This window comes from Elgaria multicarinata, chromosome 3 (genome assembly GCF_023053635.1).
Source record: "Elgaria multicarinata webbii isolate HBS135686 ecotype San Diego chromosome 3, rElgMul1.1.pri, whole genome shotgun sequence".
Lineage (NCBI taxonomy): Eukaryota > Metazoa > Chordata > Lepidosauria > Squamata > Anguidae > Elgaria > Elgaria multicarinata.
In genome coordinates this window covers 15,008,270-15,024,669 of record NC_086173.1, presented here as the reverse complement: position 1 = coordinate 15,024,669, position 16,400 = coordinate 15,008,270, and the positions used below count along the sequence as shown (strand labels likewise).

General features: G+C 45.6%; 1 long non-coding RNA gene across 1 annotated transcript; it reads right to left on the bottom strand.

Annotated features, from left to right (window-relative positions):
• Window positions 1–4,448: 4,448 nt before the first annotated feature.
• Window positions 4,449–9,181, bottom strand: LOC134396551 (uncharacterized). Its single transcript, XR_010025282.1, has 4 exons — window positions 9,150–9,181; window positions 8,024–8,221; window positions 6,580–6,672; window positions 4,449–4,536 (listed from the first exon to the last, which is right to left on the bottom strand). It is a non-coding gene; the product is annotated as an uncharacterized LOC134396551 (long non-coding RNA).
• Between the last annotated feature and the right edge of the window lie 7,219 nt (window positions 9,182–16,400).

Genomic DNA, 16,400 nt, shown 5'->3' with positions numbered 1-16,400 from the left:
TGTCTTATTGGCGAAGCGCGTTAACAAAGCGCCGCCGCCCAAACCCAAGCTCTGGGACAAGAAGCGGATCCAGGCCGCGGGGGAAGTGGCGACCTGGCGGATCAACCCATCGCCGCCGCCGCCTGGCGCACAGCTTTCAAGGGCAGGCGTCTTGCCCCCTTTGCCCTATTTCTGTAAATACCCCCATTGCTGTATGCATAGTCAGGCACGCAGCCCCTGAGCATCCTCGCAAGTCTTACTCAATCCACTTGAGCTTGCTTAATTTTTATTGCCAAGTAAATATGCGTATTTATGCAGGTTTACTCGGAAAAGGTTTTGCTAAGTAGAGTGGGACAAACTCCCCCAGTGTACCATGAAATTGCACCCGGAGCGATAGAACAGTGCTCAATTTCCCACGCGAAGGGATTCCTTTGTTTGTTGTTGCGGGATCAGAATCGGAGGATGGCAGTTATCCCGGTTTAATGAGTCCAAAGGGACTTGAGCATGCGTGTGCTGTAGAAACAAACGCAGCATTTCAAGTGCCATAAGTCTTTTCTCTATCAGTGCTATACTATAAGTGGTTACTCAAAGGTATGTTCCACTGAGTTCACCAGTAGTGGTTGCAGCACCAGTGGAGACAGTTAAAATCTTTCCTAAACGAGATGCACTGACTTACACGTGTTCTGATTAGGTTAGAGGGGATGGGTTTGGAGGTAGCAGACACAGGCTGAGTTCGCATGAAACGCTAATCAATGGTTGTTTCCCATTCTGTTCCTATTACCTCCACCACCCAGTTGATTAGCGTGTGGTCTGAACTCAGCCAGTGTTTCAGATCCATGCTTGCTCATATTCAGGGCGTTGGCAATTTGTTCTATCTAACAAGGGAGTGCCTACGTTTTGTGAAGCCACTGCTCTCCCCTATGAAGGAAGGTTACAATAACTAGGATTGTTTAGCTTGGAAAAAACGAGGCTAAGGGGAGACATGACAGAGGTGTACAAAATTATGCATGGTGTGGAGAATGTGGGTAGGGAGACATTTTTCTCCCTCTCTCAAAATACTAGAACTTGGGGTCATCCCATGAAGCTGATTGGTAGGAGATTCAGGACAAATAAAAAGAAGGACTTCTTCACAAAGCGCGTAGTTAAATTATGGAACACGCTACCCCAAGATGTAGTGATGGCCACCAATCTGGATGGCTTTAAAGGGGGTTTGGATAAATTCCTGGAGGTTATATGGGGGGTTATGTGCTACCTCCAGTATCCGAAGCAGTAAGCCTGTGTGCACCAGTTGCTGGAGAACATGGGTGGGAGGATGCTGTTGGACCATGTCCTGGTTTGTTGGTCCCTGGTCAACAGCTGGTTGCCCACTATGTGAACAGAGTGCTGGACTAGATGGACCCTTGGTCTGATCCAGCGGGGCACTTACGTTCTTACCTCACAGGGTTGTTGTGAAGAGTCTCAAGCATTCTGTATACAAAATTGTCTACTGAAATGTAATCATACCTTGTACTAGATCAGCTTTCCCCAACCTGGTGCCCCCCAGATATGTTAAACTACAACTCTTATCATCCCTCAGCCAGCACAGTGATTGGCTGGGATGGCTGAAGATGGTGGTAGCAACTTGCCCAAGAATCTAAGTATGAGGCAGAGGTGGGATCTGAGCTTGAAATCACTAAATCTCTCAGCTACATCCCCCCCCCTCCTATTTGCCCCATTAGGGGAAACGCGATTTTCCTAATGGGACAAATAACAGTGGAGGGCAGAAGTTTAGATCAGGGGAATGGTAGGTAGCTGTGTGTGTGTGTGTGTGTGAGAGAAGGGTCAATACGCCCTTTCCCCAGTACCATGACCCTGATCCAATTCAGGGACGCCTGCAGTAGCCTTTAAGAGAAGAGGAGATCTGGTCACAGGTCTCCAAGGTCTTGTCTAATTTGACCCTAAGATTCAAAACGAAAAGGGAGAGATGAAAGCAGTGCATGTGAATTTACCGAAACCTTACCAATTTGAAATGTTGATGAAGACATTGGAGAGTAGGCCAGATTTGAAGCAGAACAGTGATCTCGAGGGATTTGCTAAATTTGCAGGTGTGTTTGTTCCTATGAGTCAATGTGCTGTGAGTTTCATGTGGCCACCCCATTTAGGAGAGCAGAAGCCAATAAGAGAGTTATGATGAAATTGTCTTTGGGTGTTGAGAGCATGGGCTCCCAAGTATTCATTCAAGAATAAATAGCTGTGTGATTAGACTCAAAGAAAGCATAATATTTTTAAGCCAGAGAGTCATTTGCAGGTGTGATTTTTATGACCATGTTAAAAGTTGTAAGTCAAAGGCTGCATCTTCTTTTATGTATTTTTAACAAATATTGATGCTTGGGCAATGGTGTAACGACCCAGCTGTATTTGGAAAGCAGCTGAAAGAGCATTTTCAAGGCAGTTTGGAGAGTCAGGTAGGCAATAGGGGAGAAAGAGAAAAGAAAAACATAGAGACATGTTTCAGTTGTTTACATTCTCATGATATACCTCTCATTGTTGTTATTAACATTTTACAGGGATTGTTAGTTAATGTTAACATCTGTTTCCTATTCAGTTTTTCAAAGTTGTCCTTTGAAAACAACTATTTCAGCACCTTTGATAGGGCTGACTGAAGTGGAGTTACTTACCTGTCTATTCCCTGAGAGAGAGAGAAACTAGCTACCTCAGTTTTGCGGGGAGGCCCTGGACACTGGATTTTCTTCCTTCAGTCCGCTTCTAACAGCCTGCTGATATTGGTCAATATTATTATTCTCATTTTATAGGCGGGAAATGGGCATACCTTATTCTCACCATTCATACACCTCCGGGTAGGATTGCTGGTCTGGATTCTTAGATGGATCCTGTACCTTTAAGAATTTGCAGAGAAGGGAAATTGCCACCAGGTGGAGTGTCTCCCTTCTCTGCAATTCTTAAAAGGAGATCTGGTCCTGGCTGGCAGTATATGTGGGCTGTGGGGGATGAGTCATACCACAGTGTTTATCTGATTCCCCCACCCTTCCGTAAGTCTCCATGCAAAGACTATCCAAATCCTGCAAGCTGCTTTGAAAACATTTGTTTTTAAAAGCAGAAGATCAGCTTTTAAATAAATAAATAGCAGCCATGGAGAGGGACAGATCTGATTTGGCTCAAGAAAGAAGTGGCCATGGACAAGGGGTTGATGTGTGTGTGTGTGTGTGTGTGTGTGTGAGAGAGAGAGAGAGAGAGAGAGAGAGAGAGAGAGAGAGAGAGAGAGAGAGAGAGAACACTGCCTTCGTCTGCTGTTTTCTGCAATGAAACTGGGCCTCCCAAATCTATTCTTTTTGCCCTATGAGAAAATACACGGGCAGCATATAGGTGTACCTGAATGTTTCTCTCCGTGGGACAAACTACCAATGTCAGGAAGGATCTCTGAATCTGGAAAGTGGTGCAGGGTGAAATGGTAAAGCAGCCTCCCCCGGCGCCGTGGTCCCTCCGAATTCAATTAACACTTTTTAAAATAAAACATGTGGGAGATTCTTTTACATCAGGTTAACTCCTGAGTCACATTTAAGTATCAATGTAAATCAAAAGGAGAGGTTTTTGGATGTAATATATATATGAACGTGAGAAGCTGTCATACTGAGTCAGACCCCTGGGGTCCCTGTAGCTCAAGAATGGGGAACATCTGGCCCACAGGCCAAATGTGAACCTCCAGGTCTCTTGATCTGGACTTCCAAACTCTTCCTAGCCAATGCTGCCCTCACCCCACCCCACCCAGATTATGGACATTATTTACTCCATTCTGCTTTGTCCCCTCAAAACAATGTTGATGGAGGAAGCCTGGCCCAAGTTGGAGAAGGAGAATGCCTGGATGCAAATGTCTTCTTTCCTCAGCCTGCAAACTGAACAAAGGCTAGAATCTTATTGGTGACTCTGCTCCCTTTGGACCTGGCCATTCCCACTGTTGGAATTCAGACCCAGACAGGTTTCAACCCAATTAATGTAGACTTCAACCAGAAAAAATATTCCTTAGCCCTGCAGTAGCTCATTGCTGTCTATTCTGACTGCCAGCCAGGACTCAGATCAAAGGTCTTTTTAGTAGGGATTGAACCTGCCTCCTTCTCTTTGCAAATTGGTTGCTCTACCACTGAGCTGTGCTCCACGACACAGCATAGGCCCGAACTAACTTAAATCCCACGAGTTTCAGTGGGTGTACATTATTTCACCCTCCCTAATAAACATCTCCTGCCTCTTGGTGACCTTTCTCCCCTCCCTCCCTCCCTTCCCATGCTTATTAGGTAGTTAAAGCCTTTTCTTAAGTAAGTCCTTGTGGGTCTGAGAACAGGGGATGGGGGAGTGCAGCAGCAGCAAGGCAGAATGAATTGGGGAAAGTTTGGTTCTATGCAGACAGAAGCACATGGGAAAGTGCCTGACCAGGGGTACCTCTCCCCATTTTTGCCACTTTCTTCTCACCTGGGTATTCTGCTGAACTTCTGGCTATGGGTTGCTGTTGTCCTTGCCTCTTCTCGTATTCATAGATTTTCTTTTCATAAAGTTTCCGGGTTGATGCTGTAGGATGGAATCCAGTCAAGTGGTTAAACACAAGTCAAGGAAGGCATAGAGTTGTCTAGGGTGACCATATTTTGGAAACCAAAAAGGAGGACAACATGGGGGCGTGCCCAACTACATGTCCAGCCCCCAAGGGGTTGTGTCCACCAACATGTCCAACCCCCAAAGGGGCGTGCTCACCCAAACATGGCCTTGGTCACATGTCTGATTTCACAGCACACAATTAAGACAATCTTGTTCTAGATAACATCTTAATGTTAACATTACTGGAATAAAGAACAAGTGAGACGTTCAATGTATCTGAAACTAACTTCACTCACTCCTACTTTTGTAGCTTTTGCTGTACTTTGAAGCTTTTGCTATGCTCTATGAGATACAGTCTCCCCTTTCCTCAAATATCTTTTCTGACTGCTAATCCTTCACTGGATGACCATAATCTCACCTTTCCTAACATTTAACACTCTTTCCCCCATCATCTTTCCCATATCCATACTCACAGATTCGGCATATTGCTACCACTGAACAAATGAAGCCGTTGACAAGTGCAGAAAAATCTAGTACAACATACTAGCAACCTAGCATTCAGAAAGAATATAAAATACTATTATCCTGCAACCATTAGCCGTGGAACAAAATGGACTAAAGGCTTGTTGCTGTCACTTCTCACTAGCACCACTTCACTTCTGTTTTATCAGTGAGATAAACCAGTGTTATCAGTGTTTCAGCTTCTGGTTTATTAGTGAAACTAATCTAAAATGTAGCAATGCAAAGAAAGGCCAGAACAGATGCCCATTATCATAATGCTGGACAAGGATCTTTCCCTCCTTTTATCCAAATATCTCCTGAGTTTACACTGCCTCAGTGTGCAGAGAACAGAAATCCCAATCAGGTCTTCCAGCCCTTTTCCCTGGTCAATTGGGGGCCAGTCCTGGTTGCCCCAGAGACCGCCGCTTTCCCGGAGGTCTCCGGGGTTTCCCAGTGCATCTGGTCACCCTAGAGTTGTCCAGTCCTTTCCATGAGCTCCTTGCCCTTCTGGCATCTACCCAAGTTCCCTTCCTTGGAAATCCCATGTTCACCTTCTTTCAAGCACTTGCCGCTTTCCAAAGGCCACCTCGCCTCGCCACCTTCCCTGCACACTCACTGCCGCCCTAAGGTCCTGCAGGTATTTGGCAAAAGCATGCAGAATGCCTCCATCGTGCTCAGCAAGGTTGCAGGCAAAGGTGTGTCTGATCAGGTCGTATCAACATGGAGTTGTTTGGTTTTGCAGGTCCTGGCCATGCGCAAATCTTATTCTTTGCTTTTCTGGCTCCTGCATTTCTAGGCTTCTGTCCTTTCCGTCCCTTCCTTCCTTCCTTGGGTCCTTCTATCTGCCAGGCCCCTCCCCAGGAACAGAGCAGCTAAGACATGAGCAGCCAGAGTGCCGCCTGCCTTCCAGGTGCCAATGGGGATATTCTGAATGCAACAATAGCTGTCACATTTGTATCCACCCTTCCTTCAAGGCCTAGTACTTTTATCTTCACAGCAGCCCTCTGAGGTTTAAAAATTGTTCCTTTCTCGAACTTCCACACTACATGAGGACTTGAACCCAGGTTTCCCTACATCCAACCCCAGCATTTTGTTTGCTGCAGCACACTAGCTCTGAGGCCTTAGCTAGACCTAAGGATTATCCCAGGCAAATGGAGGGGTCGTCCCTGCCTGCTCCTGGTATCCCCTGTGTGTCATTTGGATGTACAGGGACGATCCAGGGATATAGGCCTGGTCTAGCCATGGCCTGTGTTAGATAATGCAGTGTTCCCTAACCTGGTGCCCTCCAAATGTGTTGGACTGCAACTCCCAGCACGGCTGGCTAGGGGATGTTTGGAACTGTAGTTCAACACATCTGGAGAGCACCAGGTTGAGGGGGGAGGCTGAGATAAAGAAATGTTTATCATTGAGGTTTCATTCCTGGTTTGCTGGCTTTCCCTTTCTGGACTCAACCCCCAAACTCTGAAGTGTGCTTTTGCTCCCACCCCTGTATAGCTACTTCATCACCTTAGTCCATACCAACAATGGGCCCGTATGGGAGCCTGTATTTCTTCAAGCGGGCAAGGAGTTCATCATCTGCCATATCTACTTTGGACTTGTCCATGGTGCTACCTAGAAAGGGCAGAGGGAAAGGAGTGTTGTTTAATAAACCTCTGTAGCATCTCCGTGTTCACCTCCTCCAGTAACCTCTTTCTTAACTGAAAAACACCAACCTCTTTGTGGGGGAACATACCCCAACCCCTTGATTGTTTTGTTGCCCTTTCCAGCACCTCCTCCAGTTCTAGGACATCAATTTTGAGAGTGCTGCGTTCTAAATGTGACCACACCAGAAATATTTCTAATAGCGCTATGATACCTGTTTCCTGATCCAGCCAAGAGGGAGGTTCTGTTGGTCGATTTGTCTGACCTGCGGGCGGTGCTCCATCTCTGCTGGGCGGGGTTATCAAAAAGGCACTCTTTGACCTGACCTTGACATTTGGAGGCCCGAGTGGTTTCTATGGCATGCAGCACAATCCACCATCATCCGAAACTCCTCCTGGACAGAGATCCTCTCCAGGACATCATGCAACACCCCCAAATAAGATTACCTTGGAACGGGGAAGCTTTAAAAAATTCCCTTTTCCCTCCATGGCATTTTTCAGGGTTCAATTGCCCTCCCCTCTGTCAAAGCTGTTATTTGCCCAATGATACAGATCCCAAATTCAGGCCCTTGTGTGTTCATGTCCTTTGGGAACAGATGTTTTGCATCTGATGTGGCCTTTTTCAATAAAAGAACGATGAATCTTTCTTCTTCCCAAAGAAACATCTCCTGCCCCCTTGCTGCCCCCCCCCCCACTATCCCAGCATCAGGCCCTCCACCTCCCAGAATCCCCCTTCTGCCAAAAAGCCTCCTCCCTTACTTTCATTTTCATACTCGGAGTGTTTCTTGGGGGATCCCTTAAGCAAGTCCTTGCAAAGCTGAAAGCTAGGAGGGGCAGAATGAAATGGTGAGAGTTTGTTTTCATGCCAGAGATTAATTTTCATATCCATACTGCTGCCCGGCCCTGGTCTTCCCCTTGATAGGCTCTTCTATTGCAGAGGTGGGCAGAAAGTAGATCTCCAGATGTTTTGGACTTCAACTCCCAGCATTCCTGACCATTGGCTATGCTGGCAGGGGCTTCTGGGAGTTGAAGTCAAAAACATTCATCCACTCCTACTCTATTGCTAACTGAGAGCACCTTCTGTTGTTTTGGTTTTATCCCTACCATGTTCTTGCCCAAAGTTCTTCTCATACCTCATAATTCTAACTTATTCAGCCTTTCTCCCTGCCTCATTATTTCTGCAGTTTTATTTCAAACCTTTGCCCCATTGCTGAGGTTTTCCCTCCTCATAGAGATCTCCTGTGTGTCGCTTTGGCCACTGCCTGGCTCTGTATGAGCAGAAACATTTGGGAAAGTGGGGTGTCAGTGCTCGACACAAGTACCTTTTCCCTTTTCTGCCAGGTTCTTCGCATATGGATAGGCCGGAGATCCTGCAGGCATAGAGCTCTGGGTCTGCCAGTTCTCATGTCCATAGATTCTCTTTTCATGATGCTTCTGAATCGATCCTGGAGGATGGAATCCAGGCCCAAGGTTAAATTCAAGAGCTGTCTCCCTAGTGAGGCTTGAATGAGCACCAGGGGCTCGTCTACACGGGTGCTTTACCCCGGGGTAGCTTCAGAGTGGCGGCAGGTGATCTACATGATGCAGCCACCGCTCTCAAGGGACCCAGGGGCAAAGCCCCAAAGCTCTGTGCTGAAAAAGTCAGGTACTTACCCTGACTTTTTTAGCTTGGAGCCAGGCTCCGAGCCTCTGCGGAGGCTTTTAAAGAAAAGAAAAATTAAAGGGAGAAGGGGGCAGACAGGGAGCTCGGGGCTCCACAATAATACATTTTAAAGAACGTGGGAGAGAGGAATGAGGCAGCATGGAGTCAGACACCACTGCCGAAAGCAGGGCAGCTGGCTCTCCTCCCTCTGAGCTCGCTCTGGCTGCCCCGTTCTTCTCCACCCCCCAATTTGTTTTTAATCTTTAGACGTGAAGGTTCGCATCTAAAGATTAAAATTCTTAAAAATGGTGGGTGGGGGAGGAACAGGACAGCCGGAGTGAGCTCAGAGGGAGAGCTAGCTGCCTTGTTCTCCCCACACACACACTTTCCCCATTAACCCCCCCTTACCAGAGAAGAGGGGGCGCAGATGCTCCCAGGTGCCTTGGGTGGGCAGGTGCGGCGGCGGCACCTGGAAACCCTCAACCTCAATATAGACACTGAGAAGGAGTGCCCCGCCGGGCGCAGCATGACCGCAGTCGTATAGACGAGGGCCTGACGAAAACCATCTCTTTTTATTGTTCTATCATTTAAAAAGCAGAGTCTAACTTCTTTTTAAAAGACATCAAAGAGGGGTCCTAAGGGAGTGACGGAGAAGAGGCATTCCAGATACAAGGCGCCCTTTCCGTCTTTATCATCCACTTCACATCAGAAGATTCAGAATTACTGCCCCCCCCACCCAACTCCTGGTCGTTAGTGCCTAATAGGGGTACCTCTCCCTATTTCTGTCAGATTCTCCTTACCTGTACAGGTTGCTGAACAGCTTGGTACAGAGTGTTGCTGCCCCCTGGTTTTTCTCATATTCATAGATTTTCTTTTCATAAAGTTTCCGGACTAGGCACAAACGTAGCCCTATGTAGAGAGCATTGCAGAAGTCGAGCTTTGAAGTTACCAGCACATGCACTACCGTCTTTAGGTCTTCTAACTCTAGGTGGGAATCTACACTGGTGTTATTCTAACGTTTTGAATGGGTTACTGTGATGCACAGCATCACATGACCCTGGGTCTCCAACGTTGTAAATGAGTTGTACTTACAGGTTCTATTTCTTAGTTCCAGCGTGGCAACAGATTCATGTGCCTCGTTCTACCGGTAATTTTCCTCTCCCAACCCAGAGCTGCTGGGTTTGCTCCGCCCACTTCCTGTTCTCCTTCCTTCGCCCTGTTTGCTATCTTATCTGCTACAGCAGATAAATCACACCAGCGTTATACTGTGCAATCACTGACAATTGCATGCAAAGGACTCAGACGTTTTCACCTTAGAATCTGCTTTTATTGTGAAGTACTCCCATGCATCCTGTCTTAAAATTTGAATCAAATTGGGTCATCGGTTGATTTATTTTTTTAACATTTCCCTCCTCTTTGCAAAGGAGCTGAGGAGCGCTCAAAGGATCGCTGTAGCTCCGTGCAGGAAAATTAACAAGGGTCTCTTGCTCCCAGTCCAAAACTCATGACTAGCAGGGCTTAAATGGGGCTGCTGCTAAAACTTTTCAATTTGGTCTCCCATCCAAACCCTGACCAGACCCAACACTGCTTAGCAGCAGCAAAGTGGCTAGCTCTTATGCATTCAGGCAATTCCCTGGGACTTGTGTTAAAATGTTTTGGGAGGGGGGTTGTGTGTGCTTATGACTATTGCCCTGCACTGCTGGCTAGGAATGAGGCAGACAGTGGGCAGAGCAAACCCAGCAACTCTGCTACTCTCAGAGGGAGAACAACGAAAGGATTTAACAATGTGCCCTGCAGTAACGTTACAGCTAAACGTAAGTCACGCTAGTATGCCCTGTGATACAGAGAATCGATACAGAGAACCACGTTAGAAAGGGACACTAGCAACGTTATAAGACTGGTGTAGATCCGGCCTAGGAAGAGGCACAGCTGGTGTATCAGCCGAAGCTGATAGTAGGCACTCCTGGCCGTCGTATCTATCTGGGCTGTCATTTGGAGCGACAGATCGAGAAGTACCCCAAGCTGCAAACACAGTCTTTCAGGGGGAGAGTAACCCCATCCAGAACTGGTTGACACACCTCCAAACCCAGCAAGCACCTCCATTTTGTCTGGATTCAGCTTTGGTTTGTTTTTCCTCATCCAGCCCATTACCGCCTCTAAGCATTCATTCATAGGAGACACACTATCCTTAGCTGATGCTGTTGTCGAAGGCATAGAGAAATATATTTGGGTGCCATCAGCATACTGATAGCACCCCACCCCATGCCTCCGGATGATCTCTCCCAGTGGTTTCACATAAATATTAAATAGCATTGGGGATAGGGTGGCATCACTGCTCACAAGCACCGGAAGTGATGCTACTTGTTGTGGGAGAAAGACATAACAAAAGAGGCTATTTTGAGATGGTGGCTGTACTTGTTAGAAACACCCCTTCAACAAAAGATGACCTTACACGCCAATGACTGTATTACCCAGAGGACCTTCTCTTCTGCTGCTCCCAGACTGTGGAATGGCCTGCCAGAGGAGACTCGACAACTTAACAGTCTTTTAGCATTTAAGAAAGCTATAAAGACTGATCTATTCCAGCAGGCCTATCCAGTGGAATTTTAGGTTGTTTTTAGGAAGTTTTTATAATGTGTACTATGTTTTTAATTCAGTTTTATGTATTTTATACTTATTAGATTGTAAGCCTATGCGGCAGGGCCTTGCTATTTACTGTTTTACTCTGTACAGCACCATGTACATTGATGGTGCTATATAAATAAATAATAATAATAATAATAATAATAATTGTTGTTTCCCGCCTTGATCCAAATGGAGGGGCAGGTAAGAAATAAATAAATCATCATCATCATCATCATCATCCAATAATAGGAAACACATTAGCATGTGCATGGCCAGGTATATTACCAGTTCTCGCTCTTGCCATCCAGCATTCATATTCTGCTCAATTTTACTCCTACCTTTGCTTCTGGGGAATGCATTTTTGAAGGTTTACTAGGAAATGGATTACTTGACCTAGCCTTGTGTGATTGCTCTCAGTCCCATTCCTGTGCCTCACGATGGAGTCCGTAATGCTCACAAGAGCTACTTTGTAACAATGGCCACTGACCATGATAGAAGTTGTAGTCCAACACGTCTGGAGGGTGTCATGTTGGGAAGGGCTGATTTACAGCTTGCCTTGCTACTAGCTTACATCTGCTTCTGTATCTCTCTACTGGAATTCCTTTGATTTCTTATGGCCCTCCAGATGTTTTGGCCTACAACTCCCATCAGCCGTAGGCAACAGAGCCAATGGTGAGGGATCATGGGAGTTGCAGGCCAAAACATCTGAAGGTTCGTAAGTTGCTCACTCTTGTCTAGTTAGAACATATTTATTTATTTTATTACATTTATATACCGCCCCGTAGCTGAAGCTCTCCGGTCGGTTTACAAAAGTTAAAAACAGTGAACATTAAAAACAAATATACAGAAATTTAAAACCATCAAAAGCATAAAAACAACAATATCCATTTAAAGCAACTATGCAGAAGTCTCATTGAACTCAATGGAACTTCCTTCTGAGTAGACTTGCTCCACTAACCTCTGGGAATCTATGAGAACACACACACACACACACACACACACACACACACACACACACATCCCAAAAAGCATGGGAGGCCAGGTTCCCACAAGATGAACTAAAATAATATACCCAGTTCACTACATTATTATACCCATCTGGATTTGCCAGAAATTGTTTTTGCAAGGTTCGTTGAACAAGAACAAATGTTTCTGGTTTGTTCTGTGAATAAATAGCCTCTAGTGCAGATTCATAACAGGAGTGTGTGTGTGGGGGGGGGGGGGGAGCTTAGCCAGCCTCCCTCATGAAGGTGGGGCTGCCACAGACCTAAATAGAGCTTCAAGGAAACATACAGAGGGAAGTTATTTCCTCATAAGGAACAGAAACGATAAACTTTTGTCAATGTCATTATTATTATTATTATTATTATTATTATTATTATTATTGGCTGTAAATTATAAGTGTCGGGAAAAGAATCAGAACAGTATTGTTGTTTTACTTGAGAAGTTATTGCATTATAACGAACACTTCTGCTACATAAATAATACAAAATAAATAACTTCCTTAAGTTGCCCGTGCTCCTTTTAAGAGCTCTGCCAGGCCCACGGGCATGGCAAAAAGTGCCCCTCACCCAATTTCAGGATCACTTAAACAAGAGTTACCCAAAGTGAAAAAGAGCCTAGGGTGACCAGAGTAGTTATGTAGGTCATGAGGATGGATTTTTTTCAAAACTCTGCAAATTATTGTGGCTGCTTTTAAAACTTCTTAAACATTATTTTGATGTGTTTTCTTTTTTTCGGTATTTGTTTTTTGTGTGTATGCTCCCCAGAGAACTTCAGCTATAGGGCAACTCCTATATCGGAATTATATTATTATTGTCCCTTTCTCGCTCATGGCGTTTTTTCTAGATGGACATGATGGGCATTGCCAAGTCCTGCTGTCTTTTACAGATTCAGGGATTTCCTGACAATTGAGCATGTTTTAATTATGATTGCATTATTAGAAAACCTGTTATGTTTTTAAACACTTATTTATATTGGATGACTCAGTGCTTCCGCGGAAGAGGTGAACCCAATCTTCTCACCTTGGCAATGGATCTGGGAGAGGATTCAGGGAAAATCTATAGGCAAAGGCAGAATCCAGGGAGGGGATGTTCAGGGCCGGTGCTACCATTAGGCAAACTAGGCAGCCGCCTATGGTGCAGACCTCAGAGGGGCACAGTACTGACCTTCAAGAGTCACAGTTTTATACAAATTAGCTGTTTTAAGAAAAAACATAAAAGGAAAATATAATAGTTCAGAAACTCTTCTTGAACAGCTAAATCGAAATTGGCAATTTTTTGGGTGTGTGTAAGTAGCTCGCCTTGCCTAGGGCGCAAAATAGTCTGGCACCGGCCCTGGGGATGTTGTGGAAGAAGAGAAAGAGGAGGGGGTTGGGGGATGGGCAAAGTGGTTGCACAAAGGAAGGAAAATTAAGTTGGTTACCTGCAATTCCAAGCACGCTGGGGCTGGGCACAGCCAGAGCACCTTAAAGGAAGTGTTTCAGGTTGCAGGTGTGGTAGTGGGGCATGTCGGATCAAAATAAACACACGGATCCTCCTCCTGAGTTCAGGCATGCCATTTTGCCGCCTGCTCCATGTGACTATTTGTCTTTTGTTGTTCATCCAACCTCTCTTTGGGACAAAAGCAAGTTAGCAGAGCAGTGCTGCCACCTGCCAAGTGATAGAAAAAGAGTGACTACAGGTAGGACCCTCCCAGATTCGAAAAGGGATGGTGCTGCCTTTGCTTTTGTGGTGGCTCCTGTTGTCTGTGACTCCTGGTGAACACCTTTCAAGCTTCAAGCTGGCTTAATTTGGAGTATTTGCCTACCTGCTACCTAACCCACTCATACTGCTGATGTTATAATTGTAGTCAGACTTGAGATGCTCCCATAGTAGCCTGATCTGATGCATGCTTACTTAGAAGTAAGCCCCATTTAATTCATTTACACCCAAGTAAGTGTATGCAGGACTGCAGCCAAAGAACAAACTTGCATTTTTGCCTTTGTTATATACATGTGCTTGCTTTTATGTAATCCAGATCTGGTTAACTAGAAATAATTGATATTTGCCGTCTGACATGAAGATCGCTTTTAATATATAGCCTTATGTATTTGTGTTTATTTTAGTAGATGTTTGCGTGGTGATTTAGTTTGTACAGTTTGTCTTGTTGTATTGTATAGTTTGTATTTTTACCTTTCCTTATGTGTCTTGTTTTTGTGGAAAATAAATAAACGTATTAATTTAAAAAAAGAGAGAACAAAATGAAAAGGGATCTTTTAATGATTATGAACACAGAATCAGAGAATGATTACTATCCCAGAAAATAAATTTCTAAGGGAAACTACTGAGTGGGATATTTATAATAGGTTATATAGCAAGTAGACAGATACTTTTGAATTAAGCCATCTTGAGGCCCTGCTCTTGAAAGATGCCTGACAGGAGTCAGGAACAGGGGAAATCAGTAAGACTGACAGTCCAATTTTAACGCATTTACCCAGAGCTAAACTTGGGTACAATCCTCTAGCCATGTGCTGTAGCGCTTTAAAAATGTTAAAAACAAATGTGAAATCACTGAATTGTTTCCTGATGGAATAGTGAAACTAACAATTAAGCAAATGTATTTACTGAAGCACAGAAGTGACAGTGCAAGATGAAAGTTGCCTCCTGGCTGGGCTTTGAGAGAGTAGGAAGACCCCTGTGGAGCTCCTGTTCCAGGAGTGCAGTGGCAGCAGGAACATCAACATCACATTACCTGACTTCACAGTGTGAAGTGTGGACTTTCAGGATTCCCTAAAAGCTGACATTTTAGCTTTCCATGTGATGGCAGGCAAAGCAGCCTCCTTTTGATGCCCGCTGTCTTCTCACATCTCATGGCTGTTGTTATACACTTTGACATGGATGTCCATGGGAGGGGTTGGTTCACTCTAGAATGTCAGGAGCAACTGAAGGAGCTCCAAATCTGTGTCTAGAAGTGTGAGGATCTGGCTGCTGATGATGTAAAGAATTACAAGGCAGACCCCTATGTGAAGACTTACAGTATCTGCTGCCTACAATTGGAAACTGGGCAAGAGGAAGATGTTCACCAAGCTCCCGTCTATACAACAGCGGGATTGTTTCTCATTTAATTTTAACCTGAATTTTCATTGGTTCGAATCTAGGTAAAGAACGTCACACTGTAGCAGCAAAAGCGATTTATCTCCTCTTTTGTTGTACAGTTATTAATGCGCACATGCGCATTATCACACATACAATACTGTGGAGTAGGGGTGTGCACGGACCCCCCGCTCCGCTTCACTTGCAGATCCGCCATTTTTCGGATCGGGCCGCTCCGCCCCGCCCCCGCTCCGCCCACTTCCGCTCCGCTCCGCCCGGAGCTCCGGATCCGGATCCGGAGCTCCGTTTCCCCCCCCCCCATAGGCTTGCATTGAAAGCTAAAAAATTATACAACTTTTTTTCTGTTCAAGTTAGAAACCTCATGTTTGGCACCATGACACCTCATGGGGATATACACATGCACGCCAAGTTTCAAAGCAATCCCATCATCCCCTGATTTTTGGCGAATTTTTGAAAATCGGGCACCCCACACACAACATCCCTGCGAGGTGTGTTAAAAAACACGGGGAAAAGCCCGTTCAGATGAAGAAAGAGAAGTTTCCCAGAATCCCAAGTTACCTGTTTTGCCTATGCCCTCCTCCAACTTTGGGATCATCATGACCGGGAGCTGACTCTGCCCCTCAGCCCTTTGAAAAAGGTATTTTTCCCGCCGATTTTTTAAAAACTTCTAGCCCGCGACCCGTACGATGCAGAAAGTTGAGAGTGGTCTCAAAATGACCCCCATCCACGACTCTCTGTGCACAAGAATTTTCAGAATGATAGCTTAACCCCCCCCCAGTTATCCCCGATTCTTTCCCTCAATGCAATCCTATGGGCGAAAAGCCGGAAACGCAGTTTGAGCCGCGCGGTTGACCCGATTTTCACAAAAATATAGCCCGCGACCCGTACGATGCAGAAAGTTGAGAGTGGTCTCAAAATGACCCCCATCCACGACTCTCTGTGCACAAGAATTTTCAGAATGATAGCTTAAACCCCCCCCCCAGTTATCCCCGATTCTTTCCCTCAATGCAATCCTATGGGCGAAAAGCCGGAAACGCAGTTTGAGCCGCGCGGTTGACCCGATTTTCACAAAAATATAGCCCGCGACCCGTACGATGCAGAGAGGTGAGAGTGGTCTCAAAATGACCCCCATCCACGACTCTCTGTGCACAAGAATTTTCAGAATGATAGCTTAAACCCCCCCCCAGTTATCCCCGATTCTTTCCCTCAATGCAATCCTATGGGCGAAAAGCCGGAAACGCAGTTTGAGCCGCGCGGTTGACCCGATTTTCACAAAAATATAGCCCGCGACCCGTACGATGCAGAGAGGTGAGAGTGGTCTCAAAATGACCCCCATCC